Source organism: Bubalus kerabau, chromosome 2, assembly GCF_029407905.1.
Source record: "Bubalus kerabau isolate K-KA32 ecotype Philippines breed swamp buffalo chromosome 2, PCC_UOA_SB_1v2, whole genome shotgun sequence".
In the NCBI taxonomy this organism is placed as follows: Eukaryota; Metazoa; Chordata; class Mammalia; order Artiodactyla; family Bovidae; genus Bubalus; species Bubalus kerabau.
Window position 1 is genome coordinate 110,923,141 of NC_073625.1, and position 16,949 is coordinate 110,940,089.

Sequence of the window (16,949 nt, forward strand, 5' to 3'; positions counted from 1 at the left end):
CTATATGATACTGATAAGAGAACTTTAAGTATAAAGAGAAATAATCAGAGTAAATAGATGGAAGAAGTATACCAGGAACACATTTAGCATAGGGAAACTAGAGAGGCTCTATTCTTATGGTTGGTAAAGAAATCTTCAAAGCAAGGAGTATTAACAAAGATTTAATATGATGTTTTATAATGATAAAAGGATCAATTCATTAAGAAAAGCAATCTTAATTATTTATGCTTCTAATAACTGAGCTTCAAAACTCATGAAGCAAAGCTGACGCAAGAAAAAGACAAATCTAAAATCACAGTTGGAAATTTAACAGCTTTTTCTCAACAGATGACAGAATAATTAGACAAGGAATCAGTAAAATTATGAAAGATTTGAAAACACTGTCCACCACCTTAATCAGAATACTACACCCAACCATGAAGGCTATATTCTTTCAAATATACATAGGGCATTTACCAAGATGGGCCATAAAACAAGTCTCAATAAATGTCCAAAGAGTGACAGCTTATGGAATGTTCTCTGGCTGCAGAAATAATTAAATTAGAAATCAGGAGCCCTGAAAAAGTATTTTAAAATCCCCCAAACATTTAGAAGTTAAATAATATATTTCTAATATTTTGTTCAGAGAACTCACACTGGAAATGAGAAAATACTTCAACCTTAATGCTTGAGAAAATACAGCTTTGGGTTTTATGGGATGCAGCTAAAGCAGTGCTTAGAAATGTACAACTTTATATATTCATGTTAGAAAAGAAGTTTAAAACCCAATTAACTAAGTCCTTACCTTGGGAAGACACAAAAAGAAGAGCAAAATAAGTTCAAATTAAGCCTTAGGAGGGATATTTTAAGATAAGAGCAGAAATCAGTGAAACAGAAAACTTAAAAACAATATAATCAGCAAAATAGAAATTTTGTTTTTTAAAAGATTGATGAAATTAATAAAGCCCTAGCTTCACTGGTGGCTCAGATGGTAAAGAATCTGCCTGCAAAGCAGGAGACCTGGGTTCAATCCTTGGGTTGGGAAGATCCCCTGGAGAAGAAAATGGCAACTCACTCCAGTATTCTTGCTTGGGAAACCCCATGGACAGAAGAGCCTGGCAGGCTGCAGTCCATGGGGTCACAAAGAGTCAGACACGACTGAGTGATTTTCACAGCAGTACTGATTTTAAAGAGAGACTGTAAATGATCAATGTCAAGAATGAGAAGAGACTTCAATCAAGATGGTGAAGAGGATGTAGAACTCACCTTCTCCCACAAACACACCAAAAATACATCTACATGTGGAAAAATTCTTACTGAATACTAACTGGAGATAACAGAAAGACTCTTGTACAACCAAGGTGGAAAGAAAGATATAGGCAGAATCAGGTAGAAAGGGAAGACAAGGGATCTGTGCCCATAGGAGCAGAATCAGAGGAAAAGGGAGATTATATGGGGGGACTCTTCCCTAGGGAGTGAGCAGTCTGAGCCACTTATTGAGTTTCCCAGCCCTGGAGTCTGACAAAAGGAAGAGGAATTCTGCTGGCTGATCAGAGGGCCAGCAGAACTAACAGGAGGGTTGTGGAAAACCCACACTCTGCCCATGAGAAGTGAGGGAATGGCTGTTTGCTTGCAAAGTGGGGCACAAATAGCAGATTGAAACCACGAGGTTGGCAGACTGGTTTCCCGGGATAGCACCAGCACACATCCCAGCCTGAACTGAGGGAGTGCTGCAGCACTGATGTGCCTCACATTGCAGCTCACTCTGGAGGGGTGGCTGCGATGACCATGGACACTAGAGTGGCTCAGACTCCAAGCAGCGTCTGCGCTGAGGGAGGAAGCCAGGCAATGGCACAGGCAGTGCATCAGAAGCAGACACATCTCTGATACTGGCTCGATCACCGCACCCTCTGAACTGACCCTTGTCAAATACCCTGTCAGCCCCTCCTGCTCCAGCACTGGTCCCCTTGGAGAGGAGGGCGCTGGTGTCTTGAACGGGAAGAGCACACACTTAAAGGGAACTGAACCTGCTTGGGCCTGAATCTTGGGGCTCGGTTTCCAAAACTTGGGACCAGACCCCGCCCCCAACAGGTGCGTGACAGTCACTGAGCAGTGAGAAAGCCCCATCTCACATCCCGTTACTGTCTTCAGTGCAGTTCAGTTGCTCAGTTGTGTCCATCTCTTTGCGACCCCATGGACTGCAGCATGCCAGGCTTCCCTGTCCATCACCAATTCCCAGAGCTTACTCAAATTCATATCCATCGAGTTGGTGATGCCAACCAACCATCTCATCCTCTGTCTTCTCCTTCTCCTACCACCTTCAAATCTTTCCTAGCATCAGGGTCTTTTCCAATGAAAAAAGGTTACTGTCTCAGCCCCTCCTTCTCCAGATCCACCTGCGACCAAGGTGATAACTGCCAGCACAGCCTGAAGACAGGCATGACTTGTGTTCACATCAAATCCAGCTCTCCCACCAAAGCCACTGAGCACACACAGGCAGTATAGGGATGTTCCCACATAAGGACACCCCTTCAGGACCACAATAGGTAACTGTCTCAGCAATTTCATAGAGACAGAGAAACGATCATAAGCAAAATGAAAAAAGACAAATATATCTCAACTGAAAGCAGGAGAAAACCCCTGAAAAACAATTAATGAAATAGAAATAAAAAATTTATTAGATAAAGAATTCAAAGCATTAGTAGTAGTAAGAAGGGAAAAGAATAGATGAGCACAGTGAGAATTTTGATGAGGAATTAGAAAATATAGAAGAATATCCAGTCAGAACTGAATTATACAATAACTGAAATGAAAAACACATTAGAAGGAATGAACACCAGACTAGGTATTACAGACCTTGTAAGTGATTTGGAAGAAAGAATAATGGAAATCGCTCAATCAGAATGGCAAAAAGAAAAACAAATTTAAAAAAATGAGTCCAGTTTAAGAGATTTCTGGATAATATCAAGTATACCAATATTCACAGTAAAGGGGTCCAGAAAGAGAAAAGGGGGTGAAGAATGTATATAATGAAATTATGGCTAAAAAATTTCCCTCGCCTGAAGAAGGAAATGGATTATGTAGGTACATGAAGCACAGAGGTTCCCAAACAGATGATCCCAAACAGATCCACACATATATGTCTATACCATAACTAAAATGGCAGAAGTTAAAGTGAGAATTCTAAAAGCAGCAGAAGAAAAACAAAGAATCATATACAAGGGAATCCCCATAAAGCTATTAGCTGATTTTTTCTGGTGAACTGTTGTAGGCCAGAAAGAAGTGGCATGATATACTCAAAATGCTGAAAAGAAAACCTGCAACATAGGATACTCTATCCAGAAAACTATCATTTAGAACTGAAGGAGAGATAGAGAACTTTCGAGTCCATCAATATCAGGCCAACTGTAAAAGAAATGTTAAAGGAGCTTCTCTAGAGGAAAGGAAAAGTCTATAATAAGAAGGAAATATCTACAGGAAAGGAAAAATCCCACTAGTAAAGGCAAATATAAAAGGAAGTCTGATCACCAACCACTCAAACTGCCAAGAGTAGTGAAACACCAAAAAAATTATTAAAATTAAGTGTAACTACAATAGTCAGTAATGGGATAAACATGAAGATGTAAAATATGACATCAAAAACACTAAGTATGGAGGAAGGGAATAAAAAGCTGGATTTTTAGAATGTTTGAACTTAAAGGACTACCTGTTTCAAAAAACAGATATAGTTATATATAAACCTCATGGTAACCATAAATCAAAAATCTACAACAGATACACAAAAACAGAGAGGAAAGGAACACAAGCACACCATTAAAAGAATTGTCACAAACTACAAGGGAGGAAACTAAATGAAGAAGAACAGAGAACTACAGAAGCAAACAGAAGACAAGAAACAATATGGTGGTAAATACAAACTGACTACTTTAAATGTCTATGGACTAAATGCTCCCATCAAAAGATACAGGGTGGGTTGACTAGATAAAAACATAAGGCCCATCGACACTCTGTTTACAAAAGACTCACTGCATAACTAAAGACACACACAGACTGAAAATGAAGGCATAGAAAAATATTTCATGCAAATTAAAATGACAAAAAAATTGGGGGTAAGAATATTTTTTATTAGATAAAGTACACAATAACAGAAAACTAACCAAACTGATCACATGGGTCACAGCCTTATCTGACTCAATGAAACGACAAGCCATGCATGTAGGGCCGCCCGAGACGGATGGGTCACGGTGGAGAGTTTTGATAAAACGTGGTCCACTGGAGAAGGGAATGGCAAACCACTTCAGCATTCTTGCCTTGATAACCCCATTAATACAATGAAAAGACAAAAAGATAGGACACTGGAAGATGTACCATATTGGGTACCAGGTCAGTGAGTACTCAATATGCTATGGAAGAAGAGCTGAGAAATAGCTCCAGAAGGAATGAAGAAGCTAAGGCAAAGTGGAAACAATGCCCAGTTATGGATGTGTCTGGTGGTGAAAGTAAAGTCCAATGCTATAAAGAACAGTAGTGCATAGGAACCTGGAATGTTAGGGTCATGAATCAAGGTAAATTGGAAGTGGTCAAACAGGAGGTGGCAGAAGTAAACATCGACATTTTTGGAATCAAAAACTAAAATGGATTGGGTTGGGAGAATTTAATTCAGATGACCATTGTATCTACTAAGGTGGGCAAGAATCCCTTAGAAGAAATGGAGTAGCCCTCACAGTCAACAAAAGAGTCCAAAATGCAATACTCGGGTGCAATCTCAAAAACAACAGAATGATCTCGATTTGTTTCCAAGGCAAACCATTCAGTATCACAGTAATCCAAGTCTATACCCCAACCACTAATGCTGAAGAAGCTGAAGTTGAATGGTTCTATGAAGACCTCCAAGACCTCCTAGAACTAACACCAAAAAAGATGTCCCTTTCATCACAGGGGACTGGAATGCAAAAGTAGGAAGTCAAGAGATACTTGCTGCTGCTAAGTCGCTTCAGTCGTGTCCAACTCTGTGCGACCCCATAGACGGCAGCCCGCCAGGCTCCCCCGTCCCTGGGATTCTCCAGGCAAGAACACTGGAGTGGGTTGTCATTTCCTTCTCCAATGCATGAAAGTGAAAGTGAAGTCACTCAGTCATGTCCGACTCTTAGCAACCCCATGGACTGCGGCCCACCAGGGTCCTCCATCCACGGGATTTTCCAGGCAAGAGTACTGGAGTGGGGTGTCATTGCCTTCTCCAAGAGATACTTGGAGTAACAGGCAAATTTGGCCTTGGAGTACAAAACAAAACAGGGCAAAGGCTAACAAGAGTTTTGCCAAGAGAATGAACTGGTCGTAGCAAACACCCTCTTCCAAGAACACAAGCGACAACTCGACACGTGGACATCACCAGATGGTCAAAATCAAAATCAGACTGATTATATTCTTTGCAGCTGAAGATGGAGAAGCTCTATATAGTCAGATCATGAGCTCCTTATTGCAAAATTCAGACTTGAAGAAACTAGGGAAACCCACAAAACCATTCAGGTATGACCTAAATCAAATCCCTTACAATTATACAGTGGAAGTGACAAATAAATTCAAGGGATTAGATCTGATAGACAGAGTGCTGAAGAACTACGGATGGAGGTTCGTAACACTGTACAGGAGGCGATGATCAAAACCATCTCCAAGAAAAAAACTGCAAAAAGGCAAAATGGTTGTCTGAGGAGGACTTACAAATAGCTGAGAAAAGAAGAGAAACAAAAAACAAAGGAGAAAGGAAAGACATACCCATCTGAATGCAGAGTACCAAAGAATAGCTAGGAAAGATAAGAAAGCATTCCTAAGTGAATAATGCAAAGAAATAGGGGAAAACTAGAAAATAGAATGGGAAAGACTAGAGATCTCTTCAAGAAAATTAGGGATACTAAGGGAGCATTTCATGCAAAGATGGGCACAATAAAAGACAGAAATGGTATGGACCTAACAGAAGCAACATATTAACAAGAGGTGGCAAGCATACATGGAACTGTACAGAAACCTCTTAATGACCTGGATAACCACTATGGTGTGATCACTCACCTAGGGCCAGACGTCCTGGAATGCCAAGTCAAGTGGGCCTTAGGAAGCATCACTACGAACAAAGCTAGTGGAGGTGATGGAATTCCAGTTGAGCTATTTCAAATCCTAAAAGATGCTGTGAAAAGGCTGCATCAATATGCCAGGAAATTTGGAAAACTCAGCAGTGGCCTCAGGACTGGAAGAGGTCAGTTTTCATTCCAGTCCCAAGAAGGGTAATGCCAAAGAATGTTCAAACTACCACACAATTGCACTCATTTCACATGCTAGTAAGGTAATGCTCAAAATTCTTCAAGCTAGGATTCAACAGTATGCGAACCAAGAACTTCCAGATGTACAAGCTGGATTTAGAAAAGGTAGAGGAACCAGAGATCAAATTGCCAACATCTCTTGGGTCCTAGAAAAAGCAAGAGAATTCCATTGCCTCATTGACTACGCTAAAGCCTTTGACTGTGTGGATCACAACAAACTGTGGAAAATTCTTAGAGATGGGAATACCAGATCACTCGACCTGCCTCCTGAGAAAACTGTATGCAGGTCAAGAAGCAACAGTTAGAACTGGACATGCAGCAATGGACTGGTTCCAAACTGGGAAAGGAGTACATCAAGGCTATATACTGTCACCCTGCTTATTTAACATATATGCAGAGTACATCATGCAAAATACTGGGCTGGATGAAGCACAAGCTAGAATCAAGATTTCATGAAGAAATATCAATAACCTCAGACATGCAGATGACACCATCCTTATGACACCTAAAGACCCTCTTGATGAAGGTGAAACAGGAGAGTGAAAAAGCTAGACTAAAATTCAACAGTCAAAAAATTAACATCATGGCATCCAGTTCCATCACTTTATGGCAAATTGTTGTTATTGTTCAGTCACTCAAGTCATGTCCAACTCTTTGTGACCACATGGACTGCAGCATGCCAGGCCTCTGTGTCCCTCACCATCTCCCAGAGTTTGCCCAAGTTCATGTGCCTTGCATCAGTGATGTCATCCAGCCATCTCATCCTCTGACTCCCTCTTCTCCTGCCCTCAATTTTTCCCAGCATCAGGGACTTTTCCAGTGAGTCATCTGTTTGGATCAGATGACCAAGAATGATCAGATGATCAGGTGACCATCTGCCAAAGAATAAGAAATCTGTCACTACTTCCACCTTTTCCCTTTCTATTTGCCATGCAGTAATGGGGCCGGATGTCACAATCTTAGTGTTTTTAGTATGGCAAGTAGATGGGGGAAAAATGGAAATAGTGACAGACTCTTTTCTTGGGCTCCAAAATCACTGCACATGTGACTGCAGCCATGAAATTAAAAGATGCTTGCTCCTTGGAAGAAAAGCTATGGCAAACCTAGGTAGCATATTAAAAAAACAGAGACATTACTTTGCCAACAAAGGTATAGTCAAAACTATGGCTTTTCCAGTAGTCATGTACGGATGTGAGAGTTGGCCATAAAGAAGGATGAGCACCAAAGAATCGGTGCTTATGAACTGTGGTGTTGGGGAAGACTTTTGCGAGTCCCTTGGACTACATGCAGATCAAACCAGCCAATCCTAAAGGAAATCAATGTTGAATAGTCATTGAAAGGGCTGATGCTGAAGTTCTAATACTTTGGCCATCTGATGTGAAGAGGCTGACTCACTGGAAAAGGCCCTGATGCTGGGAAAGATTGAAAGCAAGGGCTAAACGGACAATAGAGGATGAGATGGTTGGATGGCATCACTGACTCAGTGGACATGAGTTGAGCAAACTCTAGGAGATGGTGAAGGACAGGGAATCCTGGCGTGCTGCAGTTCATGAGGTAGCAAAGAGTCGGACATGACAGATCAACTGAACAACAATAACAGAAGACAAAGCATTATATAGGAAAGGAATCAGTACAAGAAGAGGATACTACCCTCATTAACATATATGCACCTGATAGAGCAAATACTGACAGATGCAATAGGAGAAACTGACAAAACAATAAAATAGGGGACTTTAACACTCCACTTATATAATGGACATATTATTTAGGCAAAAAATCAATAATGCAATAGTGGTCTTAAATGAACAATAGATCAGTTGAACTTAATACATACAGGACATCCATCCAAAACCAGCAGAATACTGATTATTTTCAAGTGCACATGGAACATTCTCCAGAATATATCACATCAGGACAAAAGAAGTTTCAACAAATTTAACAAGATAGAAATTACATCAAGCATGTTTTGTAACCACGATGGTATGAAAGGAAAAACTAATTACAGAAAGAAAAATGAGAAAAGTGCAAACAATGGAAACATACAACTAAAAACATCAATGGGTCAATGAAGAAATCATTGAGGAAATCAGAAACTAACCTGACAAATGTAAATGGAAACACAATCATCGAAAAATCTATGGGATGCAGCAAAAGCACTTCTCAGAGTTAAGTTTATAGCAATATTTGAAACAAAAGAAAAATCTCAAATAAACAACCTAACTTTCCATCTAAAGAAATCAGAAAAAGAACAAATGAAGCCCAAAGTCAGCAGAAAGAAGGAAATAACAAAGATCAGAGAGGAAATATATAACATAGAGATCAAAACTAAAGAAAAAAAAGATCAATGAAACCAAGAGGTTGTTCTTTGAAAAGATAAACAGAATTGATAAACCTTTAGTCAGTGTTAGCCAATCTCATCAAGAAGGAAAGAGAGTGGGCCCAAATCAACAAAACAAGAAATGACAGAGGTATCAAAACAGGAAATAACAAATGGTATCACAGAGGTTAAAAAAAAATTGTAAAAGAATACCACGAACAGTTTAATACCAACAAATTTTACAACCTAGAAGAAATGGACACATTTCTAAAATCATACAAACTTCCAAGACTGAATCAAGAAGAAATTGAATCAGGAAGAAATTGACAATCTGAATATACCAATCACCTGTAGTAAATAGAATTGATAATAAAAATATCACAGCAAACATAAGTCCTGAACCAGACGGCTTCACAGGGGAATCCTACCAAACATATAAAGAAGAGTTAATACCTATACTTTTCAAAATATTCCAAAATGTTGAAAAGGGACAGAACATTTCCACATTGATTCTGTGAGGCTACCATTACCCTGATATCCAACACCAGACAAAGATAAAAAAGAAAATTATAGGCCAATGTTTTTTATGAATATAGATGCAAACACCCTAAACAATATATTAGCAAACTGAATCCAACAATATAAAAAAAGGATTACACACCATAATCAAGTGGGATTTATTCTAAGGATGCAAGGATGGTTCACAAATCAATCACTGTTACACCACATTAACAAGTGAAAGGATAAAAATCACACAATTATCACAACAGAGAAAAGCATTTGACAAAACTCAACATCCTTTCATGATTAAAAACTCTCAAAGTGCCAACATAATAAAGGCCATCTATGACAAACCCACAACTAACATTATATTCAATGGTAAAAAGCTGAAAGCGTTTCCTCTAAAATCAGAAACAAGACAAAAATGTCTACTCTTGTCACATATATTTAGCAAATTATTGGAAATTCTAGCAAGAGCAATTAGACAAGAAAAACGGGGAAAGATCATCCAAACTGGAAGGGAAGAAGTAAAATTGTCACTATTTGCAGATGACATGATACTATATATAAAAAACCCTAACATCTCCACCAAAAGCTATTGAAACTAATGAATTAACTCAGTAAAGTTGCCAGACACAAGATTAATATATAGAAATCTGTTGCTTTTGTACACACAAATACTATCAGGAAGAGAAATTAAGGAAACAATCCCATTTACAATCACACCAAAAAGAATAAAATACCTAGAAATAAACTTCACCAAAGAAGTGAAACAACTATGCTTTGAAACTATAATATATACTTCTGAAAGAATTTGAAAATGATATAAAGAAATGGAAAGATATCCTGTGTTTTTGGGTTGGAAGAATTAATATTGTTTAAATGAAGATACTACCCAAAGCAATCTACAGATTTAATATAACCACTATCAAAATAGCCAGGATATTTTTCACATAACTAGAACAAATAATCCTAGAACAAAAAATTTATATGGAGCCAGAGAAGATCCCAAATTATCAAAGCAATCCTGAAAAAAGAAAGAACAAAGCTGGAGGTATAACTCATCCAGACTTCTGGACTATAGTACAAAGCTACAGTAATCAAAACAGCATGCTACTGGCACAGAAACAGATACATAGACCAATGGAACAGAATAGAGAGCTCAGAAATAAACCCACACATCTACAGCCAGTTAATCCAGAACAAAGGAGGCAAGAATATACAATGAAGAAAACACAGTTTCTTCAACAAAAGACAGTTTCTTCAAGAAAACTGGACAGCTACATATAAAACAAAGTAATTAGAATTTTACTTCACACTATATACAAAAATAAAATGGCTCAAAGACCTAAATTTAAGACATGAAATAATAACACTTCTAGAAGAGAACATTGATGTAAACTCTTTGATGTAAATTATACTAATATTTCTTTGGATCAGTCTCCTAAGGCAAAAGATATAAAAGCAAAAATAGACAAATGGGACCAAATTAAACTTAAGAGCTTTTGCCAACAAAGGAAATGACTGACAAAATGAAAAGGCAATCTACAACCAAAGAAAACATTTGTAAATGATATGACAGATTAGTGGTTAGTGTCCAAATTTATAAACATTTCACATAACTCAACATCAAAAAACCAAGAACCCAGTTAGAAGATGGGCAGAAAATCTGAATTGACATTTTTCCAAAGAAGATATACAGATGGCCAACAGGCACATGAATAAAAATCCTCAATATTACTTACCATCAGAGAAAGGTAAATCAAACCACACAATGAGATATTACCTCACACCTATCTAAAACTTGCTACCATCAAAAGTATACAAACACTGGTGAGGGTGTAGAGAAAACGGAACTCTAGTGTGCTGTTGGTGAGATTTTAAATTGGTATAGCCACTATGGAAAACAGTATGTAGTTTCCTTAAAAAACTAAAAGTAGGACTTCTGTATGATTCAGCAAAGCCACTGCTGGGTATATATTCAGAGAAAATGAAAACACTAATTCAAAAAGATACACACACCCAAATATTTACAGTAGCATTGTTTACAATAGCCAAGATACAGAAGCAAGCCTCATCAAGAGATGAATGGATACGTAAGGTGTGCTACACACACACAGAGGAATATTCCTCATCTAAGTAAAAGAATTGAATTCAACCACATGCAACAACATGGATTGACTTAAGAGAATATTATGCTTAGTGTAATAAAGACAAATACTCTACATTAGTACTTATATGTGAATTCTGAAAAATGAATAACAAAACAGAAACAGACTCACAGATATAAAGATACAACTAGTGGCTACCAGCGGAAAGAGGGAAGTGGGGAGGGGCGAGATGGGGTATGGGATTAAAAGACACAAATTACTGTTATAAAATATGTAAGTAACAGGGATATATTGTACAACACAGGAAAAATATAGCCATTATTTTCTAATAACTTTAATTGGGCTACAATCTATAAAAATATTGAATCACTATATTGCTTACCTGAAACTAATGTAATATTATAAATCAACTATGTTAAAAAAAAAAACACAAAAAACCCTAAGGTTAGCATCCAGAAAAAAAAGAGACTAGGGGAGGGTATCACTACAATGAAGAAAAGAATGTCACAGATCATATAGGCATTAAACAACTAATAAGGGAATATTTTGAGGACTTATGACAATAAATTTGGTAGTTTAGCTGGAATGGACAATGTCCTTGAAATATAGAATTTACCAAAACAGATATGAGAATAGAAAATCTGAATAACTCCATACCCATTAAGTAAAATGAATTCATTATCAAAAAAACCTCTAGGACCAGATGGTTTAAATGGTGAATTCAAACATTTAAAGATTCCAATTCCTTCAAAAAATAAAGAGGAAACACTTAACTGTTATATTTCAAGGCCCAATATAAGCATGATACCAAAAAATGACAAAAATAAGAAAATAAGTTTACAGATCTATATTGCTCATTAATATATATGCAAAAGTCATTAACAAAATGTGACCAATTCAAGTCCAGCACTACAAAAACAGAAACCTGGACAATATATCAGAGCCAAGTGGATTTATTCCAAAGATGCAAGGTTGGTTCAACATTCAACAAATCAGTATAATTTACCATAATAATGGAGAAAAAGGGGATTATCATTATGATCTCAGTAACTGAAGAAAAAAATTTCACTCATTCAAGATCAGAAATTCTCAAAAAAAAAAAAAAAGAAAGAAAGAAAAAGAAAAACAACTAGGAATAGAAAAATATTTCCTCCATTTGATGAAAGCATCTATAAAAACCTAAAACTGGTATCATAGACAATGGTGAAATAGTGGATGCCCCCACCTCAAACTTGAGAACAAGTCAACCCCCATCACACTTCTATTTGATTTTGTATTAATGGTTCTAAATGGTGTCATAAAGAAAGGGAAAAGCATAATGATTGGAAAGGAACAAGTAAAACTGTCATTATTTGCAGAAAACTTTTTTTTTTTTTTACATGGAAGACCCTAAGGAATACTAAGGAGCAACTACTGGAACTATTTAATAAAGTCACAGGACATAGGGCAATATACAGAGGAAGGAAAAAATATGTATATGCATCTGTGTTTATGTATTTACATACTTGTAACAATTAGAAGATGAAAATTTTTAATTTATAATAACAGTAATGTAAAGAAATCCTGAGTACTTAATAATAAATTTAACAAAAGACATGCAAGATCTCTGCACTGAGAATTATAAAACACTGTGAAAAAGTGACCTAAATAAATAGAGAGATGTAACACGTTCATCTATTGGAGCACTTAACATTATGATGATGTTGATTCTCCCTAAATTGATGTATAACAATAAAAATACCATAAACACTTTAGTAACTTTGGTAAGTTTATCTTAAATTTTGTATGGTAATGGACATAGGTCAATTTTAAGCACAGTTGAATGGTCCATGCCACCTGATTGCAAAAATTTGCTGTAAAGCTTTCGTCAAAACACTGTGATATTGGCATAAGGAAAGATAACTAGATAAATGTTACAGAATAGGGAGGCCAAATTTAGGCCCAGACATATACAGTTAAATGATTTTTGACTAATGTGCCAGAGCTGTGTAGTAGGGAAAGGATCATCTGTTCAATGAATGATGCTGGAACTATTGAATAAATGAAAGCGGGGAAAATGCATCTTGACACCTATATCACACCAAACAATTAATTTGCAATGGGCCTCAGAATTAAGTTAAGAGCTTAAATTACAAAGTTCCTAGAAGAAAACACAGAAGAATATCTTCATGATCTATTTGCACAGAAACCAAAAAGTACTAATCATAAACAAACTGATAGATGCCTACAGCTCCTTTTGGGGAGAGGTCATTTATCATTATGGCCAATGTGGGCACAAAGCCCAACACAGAAAGTCTTTGGCTTAGAGACCAAAAAAATTAAATGTTGTCAGCCATTTTAGCAAACAAAGAATGCCACCATCAAGCCATCAGTCATGGCAGCTACCACCAGCGGTAAACCTCAAGGGACATTCAAGATGGAAAAAAATAGGCTATTGGCCCTAGATACTTAAAATGCATATTAGAGGAACAGTTTCAGTGAAACTAGACTCCTGCATCTTCCCATACATGGAAAGGCACCAAAATTATGAACTTGAAATGCCTGGGGTTTTTTTGTGTGTGTGATTAACAGCGATACAGCAGGGAAGGTGACAGGGCACAACCTTTGAAAGAATGACAGAGCCATAGGACATGACGCAGACTGGGTAGAATCAACTAGGTTCAAGAAGGTAGAAGATGCAACTTCCAGAAGACCCTGAGACTCATTACACACTCCCTGTGGTTCACTTTCACTTTTCACTTTCATGCATTGGAGAAGGAAATGGCAACCCACTCCAGTGTTCTTGCCTGGAGAATCCCAAGGAGAGGGGAGCCTGGCGGGCTGCCGTCTGTGGGGTCGCACAGAGTTGGACACGACTGAAGCGACTTAGCAGCAGCAGCAGTGATACATTAGCATGCTAAAAGACACGTCCCCCAGCACCATGATAGATCTGAGGCTACCCACCAAAGACCAAGAACTGGCAGTGGCCCAATTCCTGGAAATCCCTACCATTTCCCCCAAAATAATTGGAATAATCCTCCCACTCATTAGCCTATGAAATTACCCTAGCCCATAAAAACTAACCATGCCACATTTGAAAGCTCACGCTCCCTTGCCTTCTGAGATGGCCCACACTCTGCCTACAGAATGTATTTTCCTCTAAATAAATACACTTCTTATCTATTACTTCATCTCCAAATTCTTGCACAACAAAGCAAGAATCTCAAATTCACTGGCAACAGTAGTAATCTCTTCATGTTCAACTACATTTTTCCCCCCAGCAAAGTCTCCTTTATATCCTGGCTCCTCCCTTACCTCTTTGGAAATTTCCACAAAGCTATCTGAGAGGCTGTTTACATACTATAGTCCTTAGCAACAGCCTCAAATAAACTGTAATTCTCAACTTTTAGGCTGTATGTTAATTTCAGTTGACAGACTTCTGGGTTAGGCTTTTTTATTTTTTTGTTTTATCGGTCATTTCTCTCAAAAGGAAAGCCTCACTACAAGCTACCTATCTCATCTCCTGTACAGAAAAAAGAACTGAGACACAGAAGTTGAGAAATGAGTCATCCATGAGCATCGGTGATGTCAGCAAAATGGCAGAGTGGGCGGTTCCAAACTCCTGTCCCTACACATAAACACTGAAACACAAGCAGCAACTGTGAGAATCAGTTTCCCCAGAACTTTTGAAAAGGGTCAAAAGTTTACAGCAACCAAACAAATGCTGAATTAAGAAAAAGGCAACTGAAAAATGGTAGGAAAGCTTTGTGGCATTTTTACTTGTTCTTGCTACATCCCCTCCCTGGCTCAGCAGCAATCTTGACATCAGCAGCCTCTACTCCCACTGTGCGCCCTGTCCCTGGTTCCAGAGGAAGCAGAACAGACTTTCAGCCCAGTTCAGTTGCTCAGTCGTATCCGACTCTTTGCAACCCCATGAATTGCAGCACGCCAGGCCTCCCTGTCCATCACCTACTCCCGGAGTTCACTCAGACTCACGTCCATCGAGTCAGTGATGCCATCCAGCCATCTCATCCTCTGTCGTCCCCTTCTCCTCCAGCCCCCAAACCCTCCCAGCATCAGAGTCTTTTCCAATGAGTCAACACTTCGCATGAGGCGGCCAAAGTCCTGGAGATTCAGCTTTAGCATCATTCCTTCCAAAGAAATCCCAGGGCTGATCTCCTTCAGAATGGACTGGTTGGATCTCCTTGCAGTCCAAGGCACTCTCAAGAGTCTTCTCCAACACCATAGTTCAAAAGCATCAATTCTTCGGTGCTCAGCCTTCACAGTCCAACTCTCACATCCATACATGACCACTGGAAAAACCATAGCCTTGACTAGACGAACCTTTGTTGGCAAAGTAACGTCTCTGCTTTTGAATATGCTATCTAGGTTGGTCATAACTATCCTTCCAAGGAGTAAGCGTCTTTTAATTTCATGGCTGCAGTCACCATCTGCAGTGATTTTGGAGCCCAGAAAAGTAAAGTCTGACACTGTTTCCACTGTTTCCCCATCTATTTCCCATGAAGTGATGGGACCAGATGCCATGATCTTCGTTTTCTGAATGTTGAGCTTTAAGCCAACTTTTTCATTCTCCACTTTCACTTTCATCAAGAGGCTTTTTAGTTCCTCTTCACTTTCTGCCATAAGGGTGGTGTCATCTGCATATCTGAGGTTATTGATATTTCTCCCGGCAATCTTGATTCCAGCTTGTGCTTCTTCCAGCCCAGCATTTCTCATGATGTACTCTGCATATAAGTTAATAAGCAGGGTGACAATATACAGCCTTGACGTACTCCTTTTCCTATTTGGAACTAGTCTGTTGTTCCATGTCCAGTTCTAACTGTTGCTTCCTGACCTGCATACAAATTTCTCAAGAGGCAGGTCAGGTGGTCTGGTATTCCAATCTCTTTCAGAATTTTCCACAGTTTATTGTGATCCACACAGTCAAAGGTTTTGGCATAGTCAACAAAGCAGAAATAGATGTTTTTCTGGAACTCTCTTGCTTTTTTGATGAGCCAGCGGATGTTGGCAATTTGATCTCTGGTTCCTCTGCCTTTTCTAAAACCAGCTTGAACATCAGGAAGTTCACGGTTCACATATTGCTGAAGCCTGGCTTGGAGAATTTTGAGCATTACTTTAGTAGCATGTGAGATGAGTGCAATTGTGTGGTAGTTTGAGCATTCTTTGGCATTGCCTTTCTTTGGGATTGGAATGAAAACTGACTTTTTCCAGTCCTGTGGCCACTGCTGAATTTTCCAAATTTGCTGGCATATTGAGTGCAGCACTTTCACAGCATCATCTTTCAGGATTTGAAGTAGCTCAACTGGAATTCCATCACCTCCACTAGCTTTGTTCGTAGTGATGCTTTCTAAGGCCCACTTGACTTCACATTCCAGGATGTCTGGCTCTAGGTCAGTGATCACACCATTGTGATTATCTGGGTCGTGAAGATCTTTTTTGTACAGTTCTTCTGTGTATTCTTGCCACCTCTTCTTAATATCTTCTGCTTCTGTTAGGTCCATACCATTTCTGTCCTTTATTGAGCCCAACTTTGCATGAAATGTTCCTTTGGTATCTCTGATTTTCTTGAAGAGATCTCTAGTCTTTCCCATTCTGTTGTTTTCCTCTATTTCTTTGCATTGATCGCTGAAGAAGGCTTTCTTATCCCTTCTTGCTATTCTTTGGAACTCTGCATTCAGATGCTTATATCTTTCCTTTTCTCTTTTGCTTTTCGCTTCCCTTCTTTTCACA